General features: G+C 41.2%; 1 protein-coding gene across 6 annotated transcripts in view; it reads right to left on the bottom strand.

The window, feature by feature from the left end:
• Window positions 1-23,853, bottom strand: part of Il1rap (interleukin 1 receptor accessory protein) — a 136,368-nt gene extending 112,515 nt beyond the window's left edge. For 2 of the 6 annotated variants that reach the window (XR_007834949.1, XM_051191249.1), the window contains exon 1: window positions 23,664-23,847. The gene's annotated coding sequence lies outside the window, so the exon portion shown is untranslated. Of the gene's footprint in view, window positions 1-23,167; window positions 23,205-23,663 lie in introns of all 6 variants that reach the window. The other 4 variants (XM_051191247.1, XM_051191246.1, XM_051191248.1 and 1 more) reach the window with 4 other exon arrangements.
• Between the last annotated feature and the right edge of the window lie 544 nt (window positions 23,854-24,397).

The raw sequence follows: 24,397 nt of genomic DNA, 5'->3' as shown, positions 1-24,397 counted from the left end.
TTTCAAAGGAATAACAGGAGTCTAACTTGGGTTGGTATCCACTATAATTTCCAAATTTATCCCCGGCCACAAAAGCATAAGAAGCTTGATTTCCTTTGGATGAAACCATGTAGCTAACAGAGCATTATCTGACTGCCATGTGTGTATGTGACACATGGTGTTTGATATGACGTCTTACTTGAGGAATATTGTTTATCTTTAAAACATTAGTATGAGAGACTTCTTGACAACATCAGGGGGTGAGGAGTGTGTGTGTGTGTGTGTGTGTGTGAGAGAGAGAGAGAGAGAGAGAGAAAGAGAGAGAGAGAGAGGGGAGGGGGAGGGAGAGAGAGAGAGAAGAGGAAGGAAGGGTGCAGGGATTACCATTAAGGGCCAATGTGACACAATGTAGAAACACTTGGGAAGGGAATTTCAAAGAGGGACTGTCTATTAGGAAACCTTGTGGGCATGCCTATGGGGAGAAATCCTGATTAGTGGGAAGCCCTGCCCACAGTGGGTGGAACCCTCCCTTGAGCAGAATATCCTGAATTGTAGGAATGAGGAGAGCAAGTGAGCTAAGCACAGGCTCTGTGCACGGATTAACTGCTCTCTGCTCTTGACTATGGACGTGATGTGACTGTATGCTTCAGCTTCCTTTCCTCCTGGCTTCCTCTTGTTGATGGACCTGGAATAGTGAGCCAGATAAAGCTTTTCTCCCCTAAGTTGCTTCTTGCTCCGTGTTATTTTATCACAGCATAAGGAAATAAAGCTATGACAAGTGGGGAGAGGTAACACGAGGTGGTGATGGGAGATATGTGGCATGAATGCAGATGGGGAAACAGAGCAGGTGAGAAATCAAGACAATTACGTTTCACTCTATAGTGAAGCAAAAATACAAAAATGCCAAAATGGAAAACAGTATGTATGTAGTTGATGTATGTAGTTGCTATCAAAATTAATTTTAAAATTGTAGTTTTCTTTTAATGATTGAGGTTTTATTCTGGCTGCAACCACTTAGTGAATTCCTTACAACTTGTTTCACATTCTACAGAAATGCTTATTTTATAGGAAATGTCTTTATTTCTCACCTACTTTTGTGAATAAAATTCCTTGACTGGGAATGATTTTTGTGTCTAATTATGTTTACTAATCACCTTCTAAAGTACAACCTTTATTTTTTATTAACATTAAACGAAGAGACAAACAAACAAACAAAATCCTTAAGGGGTAGATAAACATGAAAAAGACTGCTTACTGCTTACAAGACAGTAACAGCAATAGACTTTTGGTGGAAGAAGCAAAAGCACAAAATTTAAAATAATAAGTGTTGGCATCTCAGAAAATAAATGCATATTTAGCTATGTATCCAGGAAGGGGGTAACACACCTACCCATACAGGTTTATGACTTTCCACAAGGGAATTATGTGCCTTCCAACTTTGGGGTTCAGGAATGCATCGTGCAAACATTCAGCCACTGAAGACAAAAACAGAAACCAAGGAAAGGCAATACAAGACTGTGAGAATAAGGATGACAGCCTGTAGAGAGAGTGAGATGAAAGAGTGAGAACACTCTCTGCTCTACCAGGTTTCCCGGTCTCTCGTTCTTTCTTCACCAGCAGCACCTTGAGTACAAATAAATCAATTCTTCTGCTCCTCTGTGGTATTTGTTTACTCCCTCCTCCTTAGTTTTTGATGATATGTTTATATCTTTGAATGGCCATGCCAAGCTCACCTAGAATGCCAATGTGTTATCCATTGCACCTGTGAATGATAGTCATCTTCAAATGCCACAGCCGAGTTGAGGAGCTTTCATAACAACTGAGTAATTAAAGCTTTGTGAGTGTAAAATGGAATGTTGTTGGCCAAGAGCTGGAATTATCCTGGGATATCTCACTCATTTCCTACAGCCTCCTTAGTGACCTAACATCTTTATAATTATCAGGCAACATATTCAGAATGTCTAACTTTTTGGTCCAGTTGGTACTACCAACCCTAAAGCTAGATTGCTGCTAGATAATATCTGAAAATTATAAAAGAGATTTACCCAACTTAGCTGTAAACTGTCTTTGCCACCAAATGTATTTGGTAAGAGTATTAATCTATGGCTTTTAGTTTTTGACTATGAAAACTCATGAACCCACTGCCATAAGCAGGAATTGTTATTCAGGATAACCTAACTCTAGACCTCCAAGTCATGGCCACTTATACTTAGCTCAGAATAAACTACTTCATCCTCTCTTTTGAGTGAGACCTGTGCTTCCATTATAAAACCACCTAGCCGACTTATTAGTACACATCTCAGCTCTCTCATTTCATATAAACTTTAAAGGTTGGAAGATAAAAATAGTTGTGTGGGTTTTTTAATAAATCATTTTTTATCCGTTGTAATACCACATACAGAGCACAACTCAAAAAGTGTTTTCTTAAAAAAAAAATACTGAATACTTCTGGGATGAAACTGGATTGTCTCACTCTGTGTGAAGCAGTGAGTGAAAAATCAGAACAAATGGACCCTAAAGAGAGAAAGACTGAACACGGATCAGAAGTCACAAAGGAAGTGACAGTATAGCCAGAGATGCATGGACAAATAGACGGACAAATATGGAAAAAAAAAAAAACAAGCAACACAGAGTTCCAACCACCCAGGCGGAGCAGTGGAGATCCGTAGTCCCACCCACAGGGCGTGACCACCGTTCTCTCAAACCTGTAACCCAGCTTCAGTTGGGTGAGGCAGAGACATCTTAGGTATGATAGGTCAACCTCAGTGAGGTATATGTTGTCACTTTACATGACTCAGAGAGCTGTGTCCAGCTGTCATCTTAAAAGATCTTGCAGTTAAGAGTGGAATTCTCTAAGGGCCTGATAAATAGAAACAGCCACAAGTCAAGGTCCCTGGGGAGAACTTGTCATGACAGAAAAGTGGGTGATACCCATGGGAGGCAGCTGTGGGGAGATAAAGTACAAGACACCAAAGAGATGAAAAGATCAAGCAATGAAAACTAGACTAAGTCAGTGAAGGGTATAGTGGGTACCAGGTCTGCCCTTTGTGGCTTATAGCCAAGCCTTTCATCTGACTTCAAGTGTGGAACATGACAGCTCAGATCCTGAACTCAGTAGCTGGCCCAGCCTATACAGCTATTTTCTAGAAGGATCACTGCTATAGGGTCTGAGAACCCTTGATGTGGGCACACCACTCTTACCTTCTAGATCCCCACCCCTCCACCACCCAGGGGGTCAGTCCTGAACTAGTTTGAAAGCAAGAAGAGTCATCTGCCCACACAGATATGAGCTGTGTTTGCTTTCCCTACAATCAATGCACCTGAGAAACAGTGTTGGCTAAAAGATTAGCCACCACAGGTCTACAGACTGGGGAATCTAGACAACAACAGTGTGACCTCCAGCCTGCAAAGTTAAGTGTGGTCAGCAGGGTACCTGGCTACATAAAGGAAGACATCGCCTGAACTTCAGTTCTGATGAATGTCTGGCATTCCAATGGTTCACCTTCAGCAGCAACATAACTGGTATGATTTTGGTAATACTTCAGTTTATTTTAAATTGAAGTTTTATTTTTATTCTTCTTCTTTTTATCTAATTCTGTGCACCCTTTTCTTCACAGTGTAGATATAGTCTCTCTGAATTTGAATGAAATAATTATAAAAACTGAAAAGCACATATGGAGAGACTTAAAGGTTCTAGTGACCAGATCCAGCAAGAAAACAGCAGCGCCGGGGGACGTGTATTAGGGAGGGACACAGTAGGGTGGTACATCTAATGATAATCTCCAACAGGAAGTAAGGAGGTCCTGCAGAGATTGTGGAGCTGCTCCTTTTCCATTTTGCTGTCTGTTTTGTGTCTGATGAATGCAGCGGAAAGGGAAATACCCTTTCCCTGAGATGAGATACACCAGCTCTTACTCCTGACGCTGTGATTGGGTGTCTGGTTTCAGAAACAGATCCACGATTATGCCAGCACACAAACTGCTCTCCTGGGAGAAATCTTGACATGGACTACTCCTCTGTTCTGTAAGCACAGACTCGTTGACAGTGACTTCACCTAGTTGTTGCTTTGCTCAAAGAACAGAGAAAGAAAACAGACTTGATAGTGGTGCGAGTCCTTGGCACCCCACAATGGCAGCCTGGGCTGTCTCTCATGAGCACATCCTTACAGCCCCTTCCACACATGGAACACTCCATCTTGCCTTCCAGAAGAAAACTGTAGATGCTGTTTCTGATCGCATGTCCCAGCTTCAGACTCCATGGGCCCCAAAGCAACTGAAGGAAAGGAAATCTGGAGACCTGCTCTCCAACAGTGTAGCCCACTGATGAGTCATGTGATGACAGCTGAAGACATAGGCAAGGTGGAGACTTGAATCTAGGGCAAGACAGGCTTCTGCATCTCCAGTCAACCCACAGAGGTGGGCTGCTGTAGTTGCTACTCCACAAGACCATATATTAAGAAAGAGCAGCGAGACAATGTGCAGACAGGGAATGCTATTAGAACCACCTTCTTCTGGGTTTAGAATGTTTTTTAAATAAAAGTGCCTTGTCTAAGCAGAAAGAGAAGCAAATGTGACAGATCCCTGTGTGTCTGTGTGACACACACACACACACACACACACACAGGCGCGCATAAGAGAGAGAGAGAGAGAGAGAGAGAGAACAATTTCACCAAAACTTACAAAACAGAAAATGTTACAGGAAAGATGGGACAAGAGGCATGTAATCTGCAGAGGAACAAATAAATAACTAAAGGTAACAAGACTAGTTTGGTGTGCTGGGATAAAGAGTGCAGAACCTCCTGATGTGGAACTGATTCCATACACGAGAAGGGGGGTGGAAGGAAACTATGGTCAACAAGACTGGCAGATCCTAGTAGTTAAAATGAATTGTGCAAAGTTATAGATCTTCAGCATAGATCTAGACAAGCACTTTTCTGTTAGTCACAACCTAGTCTCAAATGTGTAGTGTTTCTTCAACTGAGTTATTTCAGATCAAACACGGAATGATACATTGTCCAAGCTCCTTGTAAAGTCCTTCCTGAGTGCCCTTCGATCATGCAGCAGTCCTATGGCACCACGAATCATTAATATTTATCCCCATATCCTGATCATTTGTGGAAATGTTTCATGGTGCAATATCATGGGGGAAAAAAGCAAATGGGGCAATAAGTATGCACAGTATTTTCCACATCTGCCTACATGTAGAGGCATGAAGCTGGATCAATACTGAGTGTCGGGAGACAGAGGCAACACAGGAAGCTCAAGAAAATGCAAGAGCCTAGAGGACAAGTGCACTGCCTGCTGGCCAGTAACACTGTTAGTGATAAAAGAGGAAAGACATCTCAAGTTAAGGCATCCAATAAATTGTCCATCAATACTTCTTTCTGTGTCTGTCCATATCAGCAGTCTTTTTAAATATAACCCTGGTTCTGGGATGGGAGATAAAAGTCACTTGGAAGGGGGTTTCAGTTAACTCCTTGAGCAAATAAATACATCTGCAGACAGCACCACATACAATCACCCATACATGCATACATGTTTCAATATGTAATAAAGCCACCACTGCATAAAGTTAATAGGTGAATCAAGGTGAATATACAGGGAGTCACTGGAATGTATTTCCAACTTTGATGTATGATTTCCCACTTTCACAAGTGTCGGAGGAGTTTATGCCCATTTTCTAATTTATTTAGGTTGATGTGATTACTTCCTGTTCCGCTCTCTCCTCTCAGAATTTGCCAGTTCTCCCTCACAGAGTAACAGAATCAAAGTTTTCCATTCTCACATTTTACGTTTCCTTTTCATAGAAAATGAATTGCATGTGGATCCAGATTTGCATCTTTTACTTAATGATACATCAGTCATGTTTTTCCAGATAAGTTCATGTAACTGCATTTTATTACCATTAATGACTAAATGGGATTGTATTGCCCAGCTACACCATAGTGTATATCAATTATTTTCCCATTAACAGCATTTTAATCACTTTAAAATCCCCCTTTTATACATAACACACTAAAGCTCGTGTTCATTTTCCTTTAAAACAAAAACACTAATGCCATCCCACAGTGTCACATCAAATAGCTGATAGGAGTCTGTTGGCTGAGGATAGGAATGTCTGAATCAAGAGGAAAAGGAAACCCACATAATGAAAGGCAAAGTCTTATCTGCAACTGACAGTAGACATGACCAAACCAACCTTTAGTCAACAACTAGAATGCAACAATGTGGGGGGAAAATCAGTTTCATGTACAACACAGCTTCTATGCTCCTCTTTCAAACTCAGTTATCTGGGTCTCTTACCTAAGCAGAAAAGGAAAAAACCTAATGAAAAGACATTTACAAGTAGACATGTTGATATAGAAAAGCCAACCCATTTACAAGAAAAAAGAAAACAGCTTGGCAGATGGCTCTGTGGACAAGACCACTTGCTGTACTGAGTTTGGATGGTCAGCTCCCAAGTCAAAGCTAGGCTGGGTGTGGCCTCTTGTGTCTGGAACACCAGTGCCAAACCATATGAGTTGGACTTGCATAGTTGCTGCGACTTGCTGGATATCAGCCTAGCTAAAATAGGATGAGTTCCAAGTTCAGCAAGAAGCCTTGTCTTAAGGACCATGTTCCTCTGGATTCTGCAGGTGGGTGCACCTGGGCACATGCCCACTTACAACATATATGCACATACATACACTACACATACATGAAAATAATAATTTTAACAGAAAACTATAAAAAGAAAAAACAAAGTAAGCCAAAGGTATAAGTGTCTATAGCCATTTACTGTGAGAGTTTTATTTGTTTCTATAGATCCTGGTGATAATAAATGCAATAGGGAAAATAGTGATTGTTCAAAATTATGAATCTGAATTATCAATAAATGCATTCTTTCCAGGGATACTTGCTGTAAGCCTACAGGACAGCATAGAGCACACTTTAGAAAGATGTCCTATCAAGATAGTTACAAGATCCTCAGTCACGGGTGACCTGAGGAAGACATTGCATCAACCACTGCACCAAATGACAGGACAAAAGTGTGAATTGAGCCAGATTTATCCTAAGGCTGTGAGTGGCTGGAAACAACAAGAACATAACATGTGTATGTTATGCCATCATTTGATGTTACTCCAGGACTTCAAAATGAGTAGGTAGGGCCTGAAGCTTTGGCTTTCCTTAATGCCCTATAATGTACAAAGCACCCAGCCCTGACTTGCAGATAAGCTTGATTATTTGCCCCACTGTGATCATAAATATGAACATGAGTAGCTCTGGGGAGGAGCTAAGAATGAGTCATGGGCTTAGTTTTTCTGGGTGAAGGAAAATCCAAAAGTCAGAGAGAGAGATTCGCTGACTCTTATACTCAAGGTGCACAAAGGAGGGAAATAGATCCATAACATTTATGATATGGAAACAAAGCTCTACATGTATGTGATAAGCACATCTTGCTAGCAGGTTATTCTGGGTGTCAAATTTCATTATTCAGAGTCAATCAACACTTACAAAATGGCCACACCCTTTCCCTATGCTATGGGCAACACAATAAACAAGCAGCAATATATGTAAATGCACGGTGCTAAGGGGGCAAGAAACTTAAGATCATAGCTTTGGGTGACAATTGACAAGGACCTCAGGGTTATTTTTTTTTTAACTAGCAAATTGAACATAATGATCTTTAAAGCTTCCCAGAGGCTCTCAGTCCTGTTTCTAACCAGCTCTCAGCAAACAGAGAGAAGCAAATAGGGTTGTCCACTTGACCAGCGACACAGACTGGATGTCCTTAAAGGTCCCCTTGTTACAAGAAAGGCTTCCTGAGGATGCCTTAGAACACTGCCCTCGTGTTCCCAAGCTTGCATGCTGTAATTTGCCATTATTTTGTTTAATTTTCTCACCCTTCTTATCTATCGAGATAGCCCCTGGAAAATCAGTAAGGACCTCGGAAGTCAATAATGTCATTGGGAGCACTGTTGGGACACAGCAGCCTGGACAAGTGAGGTGCCTTTCAAGATGCTGATAACTTATGAGTGGAAATGTGAGATGTCTTTGATTCTCAGTTCAGGCCTTTCTCGGATGATGGAACCATGCTGCATCCAAACTCTGTTACATACCCTAAAAATAACATGCCATTTAGATGCCAAGAAAGATTCATTTCTAAACAAGCAAGGGTCCTGCATCAAGAAAAGACAGCTTCCAGGGCCCAGGAGCAATAAGCAAGATGCTGATGAAGCGGAAGCTGCCTTTCTCGCATCACACAGCTAAGATTTATGGTGCACGTGGGAAATCTTTACCAAACTTCCTATAGGCAGCTCTGAACAGATCCTGGTGGGGTTCCCGCAGCTAGCAAGATTGTAACATCTTTATTTCCTGGGAGCACTTGGACTGACCCAGCTGAAGATATCTAAGCATGCTGAAGCTCCCTGATAAGGAATAGAAATTCATAGATTGAGATATCCTCATGTGACAGACTTGACAAAACATCCTGAGATAGCACATAGTATGTGATGAAGTTGAAGTGGGCTGGGAAGTGTCTGCAAGTACTTGGGGCCAGATCACCTTATATATCTCAGACACACTGTCCATCTAACTGTTGGGAAAATATTCCTTCCATCAAGAGCCAATCAACCGCTTGAATTCTGGCATGAAGGTGTTATCATTTTTGAACAGCAGAGCTTTGGAATTGGTAAAAAAAAAAAAGCAACTGAAAGGAATATAAGAAAACAGGGTAGTAGCGATGACTACATCCTTGGTATCTGAACCCGCTAGCAGCTTGTCTTTGAAATGGCAGAAAGACGAAAACTCTCTGAAAGACACGTTTTCATCTCTTGCCAGCTGCAAAGGGAATATTTTTCAGGAGGTGCTTGTCTGGTCTGATTGGAACTTGTTTCTGGGTGTGTCACCATTCCTTCAAGAGCTTTTCCCTGGGCCAGGCTGCATTCAATACGAAGTTAAAAAAGAAAGAAAGAACGAGTCCAGAGCAGGCAGCCAGTGGGTGGCTTTCCTACACAGATGTGCACTTCCCACGTGCTCTGGTCACAGACAGGACTGGGCTGGTCAGGGCCCTGACGGAACGGTGCCAGGCCCAGACACAATCCCCTATTCTGAAAGGCAGTGCTGCCAAGTGGGAAGGAGCCACATCCTTCCTCATCCTAAGTCCTCTTCTTAAATTGAGTAGTTGTTCCAAAGGGGGAAGCACAGCGGGGGAGGGAGGAGGCGGCATCTCTAGTTGGTATTAATTGTAACAAGGGGGAACCTTTATTCCCAATATAAAGTTTCTAAGTGAATTCAAGACAGACTCTCCAGGCCGGAAAGACCTTAAATGTCATTTTGATTCAAACTCTTTTCCCCAATATTCAAATCTTCCTATAAAATCCTTGCCAAGTAGATGTCTAGGCCCTTTTAAACATCTGTTATTCACAACCCGTTACTACTCTCATTTCCACATGGTCTTACCTATAATATACGGAGCTGGACCCTGGTCTTCTGTAACTGCGTAACTGTGTGTACCTGTCATAACTAAGGTCTCTACAACAATGTGAAAGCAGAAATTCCGTATCTCCATAAAGCTCACTTTCCAAACTGGAGATGGGGGATTGCAACAAGGACAGTTTCCCTACTCCCCTCTCTCCAACCCTGAAGCTTGAGATGAGAAAAACCCACACAGGACATGAAAAAAAAAATGTCATTAAAATGTCAGCAATCCATTAAGGTATCTCTCTTGGTGTTTGAGTCTAAAAGGAAACTGATAAAGGAGAGAAGAAAGCAGCAATAAGTCAGAAATGCAAAGGGCCAGTGGGGATGGCTCAGCCCAGAGTGAATTTCTAGGAATCTGTCAGACAAATCAGCATGTTAACTATGTCTCAGTTACAAGATGCTCAGCTGTACATAGAAGGAAACTATGGAGGAGAATGGCGACACAGGACAAGGCTTAGCATTGCCAGTAGCAAGGTTGAGATTTAGTGCCATGCAGAGCCAGCATCTCCTCTATAGCTATGCAAGCTACCTACCCTTTCTTAGTCGCCATTTCAGCAGGATAAGCAGTGCCAGGAAAGGAAAGTGAGCCCAGTTAGGTGAAGGAGTGCTGTATATAGCACTCAGTCATTCTATTAATACTCTTTCTTCTTACTATTAGAAGTCTAACCTTGAGGTCTCCTAAATTTTCCCCAAACACTGTAACAAAATAAAAAGTTGGAAACTCATGGATGTGGCAGGTCACTGGGGCGAGCCAAAGGACCACCACGGACCTGAGTACCTATACTATACCTTGGAATACTAATTATAGATAGGTTTGGCTGACTCCAAACAGGGGGCTCTTCTGGAAAGCTATACATTTAGCCATTTGACACCAGCCATCTAGTATTCCTTTGTACATACTCTATGAAATGGCATCTGTGCAAGCTTGCTTTTTATACACTCTGTCCAGTTCCCTTAAATCCACATTTCTGTCACTAGCTACAAAAAGAGAGGACTAGATAGGCACCTCCAATATATCTGCCCTAAAGTTCTCTGCAATGAATGGCGATCATAGGTTATCTTATCACTGCCCTCTTGGCTGTTGAACATGTTGCATTGGGTGTTTAGTATCTGGGTCATGACAAGTGATTAAGCTCAGCTGCATCTTGACAAGTATGAAGCTAGAAAATACTAATTTTAAATATTCAAGAGTGTGTCCTAGAAGTGCTGACTGGGAAGACTTAGAAAATGCCTCAGCTTAGATCATACAGCCCTCAGCATCTGAGCACTCTCAGTTTTATTTTTATTAAAGACATATCCCTCTTTACCTTGCATTTGATGGGAACTTTAAAAATGCTACAGGGAAAGCAAAAGAGCGATAACACTCAGGTTACTGGAATCCTGCTGTTTGAGTGGAAAAAGACCTTGAAAATGATGTCTAAAAATTGTAGACACATTCATGAACTGAGACACATAACCAAAGATGAGTCCCAACAACACTGTTGGTCAGTGGTGCTGAGAGATGAGAGGAATAGCAATGAAAGATGCCCATGCAACATGCAGAACTCCAACAGATACGATCCAATTATCAAGAGCTGAGTGGCCACTTGATAATCATTTCAACCTCTAAACTACAGTTTTCTCATGTTCAACTCTGAACAAACTGACCTGACAGAATTGTGATCAAATCAAGTGGCATAATGGACACACAAGTGTCTTGTAAATTGCTAAGCACTTGGATATGCATCAGGAAATGCTCCTTTTGCCACTTAGGAAAGCCAAAAGTAATGGTTTACTAATGGAAATAAGCAACTTTATAGGATAATAAGCAACTTTATAGGATATGTACACTCAAAATGATAATAATGTGGTCACATTTAAGCCAATGCCCCACTATCTATAGACTTCTGCTCTTTGCATGGGAGAGAAAAATGTCCTGGTGGACTTGTGAAGAAGGTATGGAGCTATGTCATTATGTCATTACGGTAGATGATACAGGTTGAAATCACCATGATTTGTAATGTACAGTAGCAATTCAAAGTCCACAGCAGCCTGGAGCAATGTCTGTGATGATCTTTGGACCAACCATGCTGAGGATATTACTGGCCACTGCTGGCTCACTTTTTAAGTGGAAGCCACATCTACTATCCGTCTGATGTCTGTAAGATTTGAACCTTCAAGTCTAAAGCTAGGCAGATATGATGCCACAAGGCTGCATGTACATACCAGTCCCTCCTGTAGGTAACCAATTATTAGGGTAATAGAGAGAGAGAGAGAAAGGGAGAAAATGGATGCAATTTGTCTTCATGGCTTCCAGTCCACCTTCTCCTTTGTAACTAGCATCTAGCCTTTCTTTACAAATTGTCCCTTCCCACAGTCTTTTGTTCTTAAATTTCTTGTTTAGAGACTTTTCTCATGTCCCAACTCTCTCCTTTTGAGGCCATTTATTTTCATTTCCATACAATTGAACACCTGCATCATCCCTTCTGTGTGTGTGTGTGTGTGTGTGTGTGTGTGTGTGCGTGTATGAGCATGTGTGTGTGCATGTATGAGCATGTGTGTGTGTGCATGTATGAGCATGTGTGTGTGCATGTATGAGCATGTGTGTGTGTGTGTGTGTGTATGAGGATGTGTGTATGTGTGTGTGTGTATAGACAGTTCCTCAAAGAAAATCACCCAACTAGTTCCAAAGACATCTGTGTTTTAATTATTAGATATAAGATGACAGAAGCATCCCCTTTGATCCATGTCATAAAAGCATCAACAATAACAACAACAACAAAAGGAGATTGCAAATTCCATGGTTTAAATTAATTTTCTAAATTTGGAGTGTTCAAAATTTAACTCCCCAATATAACAGTGTTGTGAAGTATGTCATTTAAGAAGTGATGAACCCTACAGGGCTCTCTTAGGTGCAGATATACTTGTCTTTCTATCTTTTTGTCTGGAGTTCATGCAGCATGATGGTTTTCCAGATGTGGCCACTCTACCATGGACTCCCTAGACTCTAGGACCAGCAGAAATAAATCTGATCCTCATCAATTACCCAGTTATAGGTATTCTTTTATTGCAGCTCAAAATGAGCTAAGTGTAAATAAACACCATAACGGCTTCTAACAAAGATGCAAACAAATACAGCTAGCTAAACAGTGTGGGGCTCGCTACATTAGCTTCTTCCCAAGCACGTACACACACTGCCAAGAAGAAAAAAAGCTTCACGACTTGGCTTTGTCTCATTTCCCTGCCAAGCATCTCTTCATTAGAGGGTAGGCCCCCAGTGCTGCAAGTCTGCACAATTTGTTTTTAAGAAAAATAAGGCAAAACAAATGTAAGAAATATCTGATTTTAGTCATCATCACAGCCCATAGTGAGCACATGGAGGTAACAGTAGCAATGTTTCCTTGCTGTTCTTATGTTATTTATTAATTTTGTTTGTTTCTATGTTAGGTTTACAACTAAAAATTAAATCCTTTGTAGCAGTCATTGAGTAGGGTCATGGGTACAAAAGCCCTGGACACAGTTCCCTGCACCCACCTCAGGATTTACATCTGCAACTCAATCAACTGACCTCCAGAGTGTTATCTGGAGAAAAGTGCTGGACTTTCACTGCTTTGTTATCTTATGACTTGGGATAAACTGCAGCCATTGCTAGAATGCATAGTAACTTTCCAACTAAGCAAAGTAAGTCTGGAGAAGGATAGGCAAGGTTGGATGCAATGTCCATATGTCTGAAAGCACCTTTTGCTTCCACTCAAACCCCAGAGCCTGGCTATTCTTCCAACAACGGGGCCTTTCAGAACTCACAAGCCACACTTTGCTCTGTAAAAGGTACCAGAAGGGGCCCTGCAACAAAATTAACACCACTCATTATGAGCAGATCTTTGGCTCTAAATTTTGAAGGGCAGATATTAAAACGAGAACTACTGAAAAGTTCCTTGTGTATATAAGCATATGCATGTTATTTGGGTTAAAAAACATAATAAAAACAACAAAAATGGACTGAGTGCTAATTACATTCCAGGCACTATGCTAAATACTTCATTGTATGTTGTATTTAATCTCCAAACACCCAAGGACACAGATGAGGAAACACTCCTAGAGATGTAAAACAATTTACCAACCCCAGGGTGCTGATATGATTTCCCTGCTCAGGTTATCTCAGCCTAAAACCAACATTTTTAATCACTAAATGCTAATGTAGAGATGCAATCTCAAAGAACAGGCCACATATTGATTCCTAGATAAAATACACTTATTGAACTATTTCTCTTATATAAAGCAGCACCAAATAGTAGGGACAAATGGAGATGGGTAAATATTAAGGCCATCTCTTACAAAGTACAGAAGGTTATCACTGTAAAGCTTGTTCGAGTTCAAACACAAGCTCTCCCAAAAAGCAATTCTATAACTTTAGGCCTTTATTTCCTCTTCTGTAGGATATAGATCATAACTATACCTTTCTCATAGGGTTTTTTTTAATGAATATAAATCACATGAAACAGTACCTGGCATGGACTGCCAAGCTATGTAAGTCCCACATTAAGATGCATTAATGAGACTGCATATGTATAGGTCCATGAGACTCCACAAGGAAACTGCCTGCAAGCCACTTCTAGACTGAGTAGGAACCGTTTATACTCATGGAACTAGTGTAAAGAGACTCATCTCATGTGGAATTAAATGTTCTCACTCATTAGCACAGCAGGGTTCGGAAACTGGTAGTTGAAGATTTACAAGGAAATAATCCTAACCCTGATGTTTTGGGGAACTGATTACATAAAACACCTACACAGGACTGTAAAATTCCCAGCTGAACTGAATTGAGCAACATGCATACATTTCCTTCCATTACTTAATGCATTTGGAAATGAGATAGGTTCATTGGAGAAAAACCAAAGGAATCCAGTTTTGCCTATTTTCTCTAATTTCTTTCTCCTTTGAGATGTTCTCCTGAGAACTAGAGGCTTGAGTGAGATGTGAATGAAACGAAACTGCTCTCAGCAACTCTTCTGAGGCTAGACTGCTTCATCTGCTCATCAGGTGAATAAGTTGCTTGCTGTACTCTCTGCTCACTGCCCTGCCCTACCCTTTTGGTTACATGCCATAGGACTTTTAATGATACTAGGGCTCCTTACTATGGCATCCAGACTAATCTATTCTCACCCATGACTATCACAAAACATATTTCCAGATGTCTCCTGAACCCAGCCCTCACCTCATCAATGACTCTAGAGCTGTCTTGGCTCCTTCACAGCCATTTTCTTCATTCCTGCCTCATTTTCTCAGAGACCACATTCCATGGCTACCTCATTTAAAATTTTCCACATTCATTCAGGTGGTGGTGGTGCATGCCTTTACTCCCAGCACTTGGGAGGCAGAGACAGATGGATCTCTGTGAATTTGAGGCCAGCCTGGTCTACAGAGAGAGTTTCAGGACCGGCTTCAAAAAATGTTCACATTCATCTTTCATTGTTATTTTAATCTCAGCCTCCCTCCTCTTAATCTGAAATCTCTATTTTGCTCTCTTTTCTTGTCATCTACTTGCCGATCAAAAGAGATAAATAGACAGACAGAGATACATACATAGATAGATAGATAGATAGATAGATAGATAGATAGATAGATAGATAGATGGGAAATACTTTTCAATTTTTGGTCTTCCTCCAAAACTGATACTAGTGCATCCAAACAACAAGTGCTTGAATATCTCTGCTTGCAAAAACAGATTTAAAGAACTCAAAAAGTTATGTCTACACAGATGTAATTTACACATACATGAATATATAGATATAGATTGTATAGATATATAGATATACAAACATGTACACACTTAGGAATATTTACATATATGTGTGTTAATATACCTATATGCACACATATTTAGACACACACATATGTCATCATTAAGGATTCTAAATAAAATCCTCAACACATCTACCTATATTCAAGTACACAAACACACACACATATATACTCACATGTGCAATTTATTTCTTTACTCTAGATATTTCTTTTTACCACTTGAGGACAAATAATATGTAGGCATTGACTCACACACTTGTTTACTTATCACTACGTCATGATTGGGAAACATCTTCTAAACATATTTCTAGGCTTCTAGAATGTAATAGTAAGCAAATGTTCTTGACCATGTAGATTTTATTTCCAAGTGGGGTTAAAACAAAAGTAAACAGTAGACAAAACAAATACAATGATTAAATAATATATAAACATTTTATATAACTACCTAGAAAATAAACGAAACATGCTTATGATAAGTTTATAGATTAGAGAAATTTCTAAATTAGAGCTTTTATTGTTTTGAAGAGACACCATAGCCATGCCATTACTGTGCTTGTAAGGAAAGTATTTAATTGAGGGGGTTCTTTTATAGTTTCAGAGGTTCTCTCCATCATCTTCATGGTGGAGAACCTGGCAGCATGCAGGCAGACATGGTGCTGGAGAAGTAGCTGAGAGTCCTACATTTTTCAGTCAACAGGAAGGCAATTGAGATTTTTGGAAGTATCCAGAACATAAGAAACCTCAAAGCCCTCCTCCACAGTGATACATTTCCTCCAGCAAGACCATACCCACTCAAAGAAACCCACACCTCCTAATAGTGCCACTACCTATGAGATTATGGGGACCAATTACATTCAAACTACCAGAACAACTAAGTTTAAACAGGCTAAGCTTACAGTATCTAATACTGAAATCCTGAATCCAGCATCTGCAACTTTTCATTCAATGTCTATCTCTATCAATCACACTCGGAAATTCGAAAACTAAAACCAAACTTTTCAGAGAAGTGTTGTTTAATGTGTGCTATCATTCTCAAGTCACAACCATATAAATTGAATGAACTCCTTTCTTTTAATAAGAAGCAAGATTCTCCCATGAACAATTTTGAAAATCCAAAAAAAAAAAAAGGTGCACTCATAATTCCCGAGTCAAAACGGAAGCCAAGGACTGCAGAATTTTAAATTTTTATATATTTTTCAAAATATTATGGTGATACAGCATTTGTTTTATATTTTTAGGCATCTATTTTTACTTCCAAGACAGAAAATGTAGGTATGGCTGACTACTTTCTTTTCCCATCTGCAACCGCAGACTTCAGAGCATGGAGGATTCTGTAATGGGAAGAATAAAGTAGAGCTATATTCCCCAGGACACAGAAGAATCTTTATGCATATGTCTTTCTGTGATTCTCACTGAGGTCCACAAGCCTGACAGGCATCAGTGACTGTGATGCCGCGTGCACTATGAAGTGACTCTGTGAACAGAGTGAAGTTCTAGCCTCACTCAGCCTTGCATGCTATCGTCCCTATCTTACTCTGAAGCCACAGAACCACCTAAGAGAGTACTCTCTCCATATCCTCATTCATCGGTTTAAAACAGCAGGCCTACAGAAGAAATCAATGCCTGGCTAGTAAGCTGAATGGCTGAGGGATGGTGGGCACACAAGGTCTTGGTCATGCATTAAGAGTTATAAAGCAAGATGATCCGATTGTCAGCTCCACTGTTTACTATATGCAAAGGCCTTAGCCAATATTTAGTCACTCTGAGACTTCGGATAAAATATGTTGACAACATCTTACCCAATTATCTTGGAGCTATCATTTTTACAAAATGATAATTTTGTGTCTATGTCTATGTAATAACAAATATTTTAGATTCTGAAACAAAATATATAAGCAAAACTGTTAGTATTTAAACATTTTTTATTTTCTATTCTAATATCTACATGAACCTCCATGGAAATTTTTATCACCGCTATTAATGACAAATGCTAATATGCCCATGGGCCAGGCTTTTACCAAATATCATGGCATATAACTGACACTTACCAAGCACATGATGATATAGGCTTTATTGTGTTATTTTAGAAATGATGATGAAAATAAGACACCGACAGAACAAATAAACTCCCCAAAGTCAATTCCAGAAAGGTCATCTGATGTCAAAGCCAACTATGTCACACAACTACAATTTAAGTTACAATGACTGGCTTAAAGGATTGTGCTCTCAATAAAAAGAACATTTTCAGATACCTGAATTTATAAAACGCTTCCTTCTCATTTCTATTCCCTTTAGAATTGATTGGGAGACTAGGGAGTGAGTGAAATGATAAGGATACATATGCCACTCAGGAAGAAACCATAAGCACCTGTTGGATAGAAACTAGAACAAAATGATTACCCATCCTTTGATTCAAAGGAGGACAATTACATCAAATAATATCTAGACAGATGGATTCTTTACTACCTTTAGGAATCACAAAATCCAAGCTCAATGGAAACTCCTAGTTTTCTCTCATGGTTATATATTTGTGACACTTGATACTACCCTTGGGGTCAGTACAACAAGTAAGACTGAACTTCAGAATCATCTTTCACTGTTTTTTGAAAAACATCTTTTATTATTAGAAGAGTGATATGTTTTTCCATCGCTGAGCTAGGCTCTACTTAGGGTCTGTGACTCTTTATCATTTGTCTGATTTTATAAACACAAAATTAAAGAAATTTAAAATAATTTCTCTATAGAAGCAACCTTTAAAATAAGGAATTCCATAACAGAATAGAAGGAAGCTAATCATGGACCTATTCAATTCAATATATTTTAATCTATTGGCCATTCAGTTTGTCTCTTGTATATACAAGACATTGGACTAGGCTCAGAGTGAAATAAACCATGTCAAAATGACTAAAGTATTGATCAAGGACACAGGCAAAGACACAAATAATTGGCCCATAGCATTCAATATGAAAATACATATACAAGGTGTCATGCTTGTATACTTAAGTGAGGTTTCGTGAACTAGGTTGAATCAGGAAAGGATTTAGAAGGAAAGATGACAATAAAAGCAGCAAGGACACAATTGAGGACATAATTGTGGGCACTTATAATAGCAGTTATATGGCATAGAGTCTCCACAGTGCAATATCCAATAAAGACAATGAGGTAGACCAAAGACCTTGTACTGAGGTATGTTCTCATCTTTGTAGGCTACATAAGCTTGGGCAAATCTGTATGTTTCTCTACATATCAGTTCTTTCACCTAGAAAAGCAGACAGTTTCAGATAGATGGATAGGTATAGATAAATACATGACTGAAAGATAGATTGAAATAGTGATATAATAGTTAATAAATATAATAGCTATTTTGTGCCTAAATAAAATGGCAAGGCTACATGTACGTGATCATTTCTTGCTATTTTCTCTTTGGTTAGAAAATATATTTGAGCATCAAACAACAAGGACACTTTATCTTTAGTTCTGTTTCCCTCATTGCTTGATACATGTTTAAAGAAACAGAATTTGAGAGTTTAACAGATTCTAAAGAAAGCATCCACTGTGACATGACCAAATAACCTTAAACACTTGTTTACTTGGCTCTCTCATAGTTTAGTCCCCAAATGGGCAAAGTAATAACAGGGTTATAGAGCTCATGTGTAGATGGAATGGGTCCCAAGTCTAAGTGATTTTATTCAGCTCTGATCCAGAGACAGCAAAGTTTAAGTGTTTGCTAGATCTAAGATTAAATGAAACGATGGGTCCCAGAAACATGTGCTACATGACATGGGCCATTCTCTCCATGCTTCTTAGCATCCATGAGCCTCAGCATCCTCAAAACAGAATATATAAAATCACCCCAAGGCTTAGAGAGAGAAAAAGTCTGCATAGATCTCAGTAGAGGTCAATAAAAGATAACCATTAAATGTGGAAGACTATAGTTTATCATATTGAGAAACAGAAGAAATCATTTACAGAAAAATTAGTGCGTGTAGAATATTTCCTATGGAATAATGTGCTGGGGTAGATAAGGGGGAAGAGCTTCAGAAGTCCCATTTCATTTTTTGCTACAAGGCAAATCTGAGGCTAGCCTGGGCTAATGAGTCGCTTTCTCAAAAAGCAAGCAATTAAGCAAACAAACAAAAAACAAATAAAAGAAAGGAAGGAAGTAAAAGGAGAGAGTCAGTGAGGTACAATTATTAAGTAGCTACAGAATTTTAGGATCATCCCTTTAGAAGCTCTTGCTTCAGGTAGGTGCCAGACACCAGAACTCATGGTTGATAAAGGTTTGCTCACCATTCCATTGTAATAAATTGCACATTCTACATTAAAAGCAATGAACAAATGAGTAGCTAGCCTATTCAAATCCAAAATATGCAATTCCAAGAGTTCTGTAACCTTCTTGTTCTTGGGTGTTTTTCTTTTTCTTTCCCTCTACAGAACAATTTGTGGCTCTCTTTAATACTTCCTCAGCAAGACAACAGTGACTCACTGGATACTACATCAAGGCTACCAACAAAGGCCAGATGAAGTTGAACAACAAGTGAAGACGTGTGTGCTGAAGATAAACTTTTAGTTTTCCCCCTGCCTGCTCCTCTGGTTTCCCCCAGCCACTCTCTTACTTTCCTAACTCTACCAGGTAAGCTAATGCTTAGTGCCTACTGTGGGGCAAGAGCTGACATAGGCTCCCAAATGGCAAAATATTTCTTCTACAAGTGCATTAAGAATCCTGCCTGTTAGCTACAAAGGAGAGAAGCCCGGCTCAGGAAGAATTTCCAAGGACAAATGGCCTCCGTGACTTCATCCATCCTTCTCTATGTACCTGAAGCTATCAATTCCTCCCAGAAGGTCTAGAACTCTACACCAACGGTTAGTGCTAAACTAAAGCACTGAGTATTGGTTCCCTCAAAATGCTGCTTTTGCATACTTTATTAGTTAGCTTTCTGTCCTTGCAACCAACATACCTAAAGACTTCTCAATGGAGGACAGGTTTATTTTGGTTGAGAAAATGCAATCCAACCATGGGACTGTATTCTTGTATACTACTACAAAACATCACTGGGGTGGAAGCTGTGGTTCAAGATTGCCATTTATATCATGACTAACCAGGAGACACACACACAAAAAAAGGAAAAGCCACTGTTCTGCTAATATCTTCCTTTCACCCTTTTATTCTGTCTAAGCCTCTATCCCATGGGATATTTCTATTCACAGTAGATCTCCCCTGTCCACAATTAATTATGTCTGAAAATGCCCGCCCTCTGCCACACACACAGTAGTGCGTTTCACAAATCTAAGTGATTCTACACCCTGTCAAGTTGACAATAAAGATTAAGCATTACATATGCTGTTCTCTCTATTCCACTTCGTCTATGAAAGTGGTGAGTGAGTTGGAGAATGCTAGGCCACTTGTGGCATTTCCTCCTTAGTTATCGTGCCAACCACTAACCAACAACAGAACAGCAGGAGGAAGAAGCCGACCAGACTAGGAAGATTGGAATGACATAATCTTGATTTTTATGTCTTGACAGTACCTTTCTTCCTAGGATCTGAAGGAGCTTCCCATCAAACACTTGAGAACAGAATGATGTCTTAAAAAGCATCCCTGGAAAGTCTACCAGTAGTCAAATCCACAAACTCTATGGTGCCATGTTGAAGAATTAGCAAAGAAATAACCACTTTGTGACCTGAAATCACCAGCAACATAAGGTCAGTCTAAGAAGGCAAATAAATTGTTCATGTTCAACTGGAGAGGTAGCAGGGTGTGATGGGAAAGGACCCAAAAGAAACTGAAAGAGAACTCAGAGGTGTGAGCTATATTCCTAGAGCAGAAATTCACTAACTCTGTGATCCCTGAAAACCTCTTATTTCTGGGAGTCTCGCTTTAATTTTCTTTCCAGTGAATCGAGATAGGCTAAGAAAAGTGCTATTTAATGAGCAGTTCTCCACTACATGTACTTGATGCTAAGCACTGAACTTCATCCTTACATGAAACTGAAGCATAAATATTTTTAAGTCATTTAAGAACTGGATAAAACTGAAGCTATGAAAGTTGAAACTCTTTTCCCAGTATCACACATCAACTGATGTATTGGATCCAGAATTTAAAATCTAGTGGCTCTTAACACACCATGGGCTAGTAATATGCTAGCCATGAACATCTCAGAAGGTTATCATGAACAGCAAGTAAAATAATATGTGTGGAACACACTTGGAAATTTTAAAGTTCTACATACACACATACACAGTCTGGGTATACCAACAAGTAATAATACGTATCAGGAAAGGTAAAACTTTCTTCAAAAACCTGGAAACAGAAAGGATTTGCTTTCACCATCTCTCACATCCCCTTGTTTAACCTTATTTTGAACAGTTCTCTCCCCCCCCCCCAAGTTCCTGGTTTCTTTAGCACACATTCAAACATATCCTAGCCAAGTCATCACAATGCAAGCAGCACAAGGGACAAGCCTACAAACAGATGTGACCCTGTCCTGTGGCAATGAATGGTGTGTGAAATACCAGCACCACACCCTTCACCCTAACCTTCTCTCAAAATGTATCCCATCCCTTCCCTGGAGTCCAATATTGCAAGCAAATGCTGTGGGCTGTGAAGGAGGCAGCCCCTTATAAATGCCATCCACTCATTTCAGAGACTTGCAGCACAGCCAGTAGATGGTAGTAAATAATTGTATGGATCAAAATAAAATCAATTGTCATGCAAGAAGTGTAGAAGTGTCTACGGAAGCTGCTTAATTTTAAAAGACAAGTAACACAGGAATGCTCATGTGAGCATATATATGTGTTTATGTTCAATAAGGCAAATTAGTATCCCTCAGATACTGTACTTCAGTGTCATTGAATAATATATAAAAATTCTGTTGCTTTCTGATATTAGCTGAAGAATATGAAGTTGTTAGATGAACCTAAGAACAGAAATAAAAGGCTAGACACTATCTATGACATTGCTATAGCTTCAAGCTTCGTCCTTATCCCTTATGAAATATAAGACCCTCTTTGCCAACCTAGGATGTCGCCCACCAAGGAATTCCACAGGCTTGACCTGAAAACGAGGAAGAAATTCACATGCTCAAACACCAATTTTACAACCAAGTCTACATGGAGACAGGATTTAGAAAACACTGGAAAGAAGTGTTCAGGCCCTGCAGGTAAGGTCACCTGCCCCCAAACATGACTACCAGAGTTCCTGCCATCTGGTGGAAAGAGAGTTACCATTTCTGAGACCTGTTCTCTGACCTTCCCACACATGTATATACATACACACAGGTGCATGTACAACACAAGAACACACATTTGCATGCACACACATAAAGGAACACACACAAATAAATAAATGCAAAAAAAAATCTATCTTTTAAATGTCCAAACCCTAAAGGTTCTATTTTCCAGGCTTAAAAGGGTCACTCCAAAGTAGCAAGAAATAACCGGCAATAGCCAGCAGTATTTCCCGAAGTTGGCAGGCCAGGCATCACTCTGAACAGGTCACTTGAACCATTCTATTTCATCCTACCAACCACCCGGAGGAATCACAGAAAGCACTCTAGTGTCCATTTTGCCACTTGAAATGGGATTAGAAAGGTGGGCTAAACCGCTCAAGTTCACACATCCAACACAGGCACAGATAAAAAGCAGACCCTCCCAGCCCATTGCTAACCAGGAATCTGCCCTGCCTACTGTCTGGGTCACAATTTCCCAACCAGTGTGTTGAGGGAAGGAACTGTCTCCTAAAGGAAACAGCAGAAGTTTGCTTTCTTGGTTTTGATTTTCTCTTTAACTCAGCTCCCTTTTTCCCAACCAGGACTGTTAGGTAGAAGGAGGCTCCAGGCTCCATGAAGTCAGCCTTTCCTAAAGGACAGGCACCCTGTGTCCCCCAGGGAGGACCTTTCCTGCTACCCCCAAGCCTGGGAGAGTGGCGGCCAGCACCTCTCCCTTACCTCTCTCCTAACTCATAGGGTCTCTGGTAGAGACAGCCTCGATCCGAGAAGAAAAAAAAAAAAAAAAAAAGCAGGTCAGGAAAGGAGCAAGCAAGGCTGCTGGCAGCCTCTCCCCAGGCTGTCACTGCTGGGGCTGCGAGCGACGAGATGGAGTGGGTGTGCTGGGACACAGCCTCCTGCTCGCCTCACGCTTACAGCGCTCTCCAGAGAATCCTAGGCACAGGGCGACTGGTATACATCCCTCAAAAGGGCTGAGAACCCAAACAGCCCCGGGCAGCCGTTCCAGGACTGCGTTAGTTAAACCCAAAGACAGGGCTTTGGGTTCGAATCCCGACCTCCGCACTAACTAACTAGTGGGGCCGCTGGGTGGCCCTGTATCTCAGTTTTCCCATCTGTAAAACAGAAGGGTTGTAGGAGTCAGCCTATAAGAATCCTACTACCTGACTTACTGCGGCTGGCCATTCCAACCCAGCCTTCCCTGCAACGCGATACTCACCTTCCTGGGCCAGACGTGCGGGCTCCACGACAGCGACGGGATGGGTGCAGGGTGGCCGGTCACTGCCTTTTTCCAAGCCCTGATCCAAGCCGACCTCAGGAGATCCAGATCCCGGCAGCCTCCCCCGACTAGCCTCTTACTTTGCGCCGCACTTTCTTTTTCCCCCTCTGGAGCTCCTCCCCCGCCACCGCGCGATTGGCCCCGGGATCCGGCCACAGGCTCCACCCGCCTCGGTGGCTCGCGCTCCGCCCGCGGTCGGGGCTTCCCAAGGGTGGGGTGGGGGCGGCACGCGGAGCAGTCCCGCCCGCAGCGAGGAGGAGCCGCATGGGCCCGCCCGCCGGCGGATGCCAGGCTATGCTGGGTGCCCCCGCGTGGGCCAGCGGTGCCGGGGAAGAGCGCGCGTGGAAGGGTTAGCTCTGCAGCCGGCTGGGCGCGCGGCCAAGCGCTCAGGGCAGGTACGGCGCCCCCTGCACACCTAGGCGCACGGGCGTGCTTCCGGCAAGATCGCAGTCCTGCAGCCCAGGTCGACACTAAAAGGTTCCTTCCGTCTGTGTATTCACCTGTCATTCACTACTGGCCAAGATTCGATTCAGGATGCATGCTGAAGAGCCCACCATGTGCCTAGCTCTTAGAGCAACAGGAACCAGATACAGTACAGCAGTGTCCGCAGTGAGGAGCTCTCTTGCTCTGCTAGAAGTGGTGGTCACTGCAAAGAGAGCTCCCATCCTGACAGT

This window comes from Phodopus roborovskii, unplaced genomic scaffold (genome assembly GCF_943737965.1).
Source record: "Phodopus roborovskii unplaced genomic scaffold, PHOROB, whole genome shotgun sequence".
Taxonomy (NCBI): domain Eukaryota; kingdom Metazoa; phylum Chordata; class Mammalia; order Rodentia; family Cricetidae; genus Phodopus; species Phodopus roborovskii.
Note: the sequence above shows the minus strand (reverse complement) of the source record. Positions and strands in the feature narration are given on the sequence as shown.